We start from the raw sequence: 3,045 nt of genomic DNA, 5'->3' as shown, positions 1-3,045 counted from the left end.
CAAAAGAGGACTCCTCGTGGTCAATCACCATATGAAGTGCTGGGCATCTGTAATCGCAGGGCGATGTGAATTAAAACCACAAAGGCATACTACAAGCGGCTAGAACTTAAAAGCAGTGCAGAACCAGGCGTTGGAAAGGCTGAGGAAGAACTGGAACTCTCATGCTCTCCCGTGAGGGTGTGGATGCACAGCCACCATGGGAAAGTGCTTAGTGATATGTACCAAAGCCAGCCCTTCGCAAACCTGTTCCCCAGCAAAGCCACTCCTAGGGACGCACCCAACAGAAATGCATACAGCAACAACACGGCAGCCTTAACCATGATAGCCAAAGCCTGGAAACCTCCCAAATGTCCATCAACAGTAGAATGGATAAATTGTGGGACAGCCCTATCACAGAATAGTTCGACAAGAACAAACAAATGACATGCACAACACAGACGTATCACACGATCAACACTGGGCAAAGAGCGGACAGACATGCCAGAGAACACACTGTGTGCCTCCACATACATGCAATCCGGAAGCAGACAGAACTACTCTGTGCTGTTAGAGGACACAGGACATTCACCCCTGGGAGTTAAGTGGTAGGAAAGCAAACGGAAGCAGGGAAAGAGGCCTTACGGGGTGGTGGTCATGTTTTCTGTTTCCTGATCCAAGTGAAGATCAGCGAGAGAGAGGGTTTACTCTGGAAATTCACCCACCTGAACACTTTTGGTCTGGAGACAGAGGGAAAATCAGCTCCTCAAAGGCCACCTTGCATCAAGGAAAGATCCAAAATAATACCTACGTGCTGGGTCCATTCCACTTATACTATATTTGTACGATCAGCACACACACAGGAAGAATTTGCCAAACGACCCCCTCCTGAGACAGTTACACCTCCCAGAAGCGGGACAGGACTCAACCCGAGTCCATGATGACACAAACACGGGGATCCAGACTGACAGAATGGGTGCGAGTCCCAACGGGGGCCCAGGTCTGGGGATCAGACAGAAAAAACACCCACGAAATAATTGCTAATGTAAATATTTTCAATTAAATAGGTAATTTGAGCGTCATTAAAATTATTTTAAATTTTAACAAATTTTAATCAAAAAACAAACTCTTGATGGAGTGATTTTCCCAAGTTTTATTTATATGGAGAGCTTTATTAACAAGCATTATTTTCTTCAGCAAATACCCTTAATGAAATATGGGCTGTATGGTCTAGCAATTATGTTCTGTGAGACCGTCATTTTATGATAGATGGTCACAGAGCAGAAGACTTAAGGCTTTTTTCCCACAGTTTGTGGGGACAGATTTATTTTTTAGCTTCAGAACAGGCTCGACACTTGACACCATTTCAGCGTGTTCTACGAGGAGTCACATATGAAGCGTTTCATGAAATCTGAGTAATGCAGGCTCCACTGAGCAGAGCCCAGATCCTTCCATCTACTCAGGAGGGCCACAGGCAGGCAGTGAAAGGGTAAAGGGATAAAGGCACCAGCACCACCAGGTCGATGGGGCGCTCACCCAAGTATACGCTCGAACACACACGCACGTGCTCACACACACCAACACACCTGCACACACAAGCACACATGTGAGCATGCTCGTGCACACAAACACTCGTGCACACCAGCACACACGTGGGCATATAAGCACACGGACGTGCACAAACACACACTTGCACACACAGGAACAACTGCTTGTCAGGAACAACCTAACACAGATTCTATCTACTAAAGAAAACAGCCTCCCAGCCCCCTGGATCCTTTGTCCAGATGGCTACGTCTATTTACTGATAAATAACCATATCTTAGTTTTAACATGTATAAACTCCTTGACAAAATAAACTCTTTAGATAAAGGTTCAAATGGATAAAGCACCCAGATAAAATAATACTTGTTTCCCTTATCTGCTAAATAAAATAACTTTAGAGGCAAAGATTCTGGCAGGCTGGCAGGGAGCCCCGAGAAAACTTGACGGATCATTCAGCATGCAGACATCCCCGGCCAGGGGCATCCCAGGCAGAGAGCTGCAACCCCCTGAAGGAAAACAGGACTCGGAGCGGGGGGCACGAGGCACCCCAGGGCAAGCGACACACAGCCCTGTAACCTTTCCACAGTTCCCACCATAAACGCAAGTACACAGCACTTCACCAGCAAGAAGCCAGGAACCTGCCCTCGCGGACAGTCGCAGGAGAATGAGAAATAGCTCGGTGACAGTAGGCTCCTCCGTCAGCCAGACGACTGGTCAACTCCCATCAATAAAGGTTAGACCCCTTCCTGACCCTGCTCTCAACCACAAGTAAACAGTTTCTAAAAGTGGTTGTCAAAGAGCAGTACAAGGTCCCTGCGGGTCCCCAGGACCTCTACAGGGGGTCTGAGAGGCTCACACTGCTTCCATCGTAACACTAAGACGCTATTTGCCTTTCTCACTCTTATTCCCTCACGGGTGAACGGTGGAGTCTTCCAGAAATCACAACAGATTAAATGTTAGAGGCGGATATGAGAATCCAGCTGTCTTCTACCAAGCCAGACATTACAGAAACGGGCAAAAATGCTAAATGATGCCTTTCTTCTCACTACATTCTTTGTTTTACACAATAAACATTTTTCATAAAAAAATACATTGTCACATTGCTGTGTAAAGGGTTTAGTTTTAAATGGATATTTTTGTAATTTCTGTGTTAGTTTCTAATGTAGTAAGTATCCATAGACATTTAAACAACAGCTCTCTGGGGTCCCAACTGATTTTCAAGAACATAAAGGGATCCTGAGACCAGAGTTTGAGAACCACGGCCACGCAGATGTAGCCCCAACACTTCCCCTTGGAAGACAGAGTCTGTGTCCGGGTGTAGATACAAGAGACGGGGGCCAGCAGAGGTGAAGGCACTCAGCTGGGAGGAACTCAGGGAACGGCGACAGAGGGCACGGGAGGGGATCACGCACTGACCTACGATGAAAAGCAGAACCACACCTGCTGTGTACTGCCCCCCCGGGCCCATGGAGGTGGCCTCTGCAGGGCAGACTGACCTGCTTGCTAGGTGTGGACAGGCTCGGC

The sequence above is a fragment of the Callorhinus ursinus genome, unplaced genomic scaffold (genome assembly GCF_003265705.2).
Source record: "Callorhinus ursinus isolate GAN/ISIS: 27379988/994484 unplaced genomic scaffold, GSC_fseal_2.0 scaffold2, whole genome shotgun sequence".
NCBI lineage: Eukaryota > Metazoa > Chordata > Mammalia > Carnivora > Otariidae > Callorhinus > Callorhinus ursinus.
Note: the sequence above shows the minus strand (reverse complement) of the source record.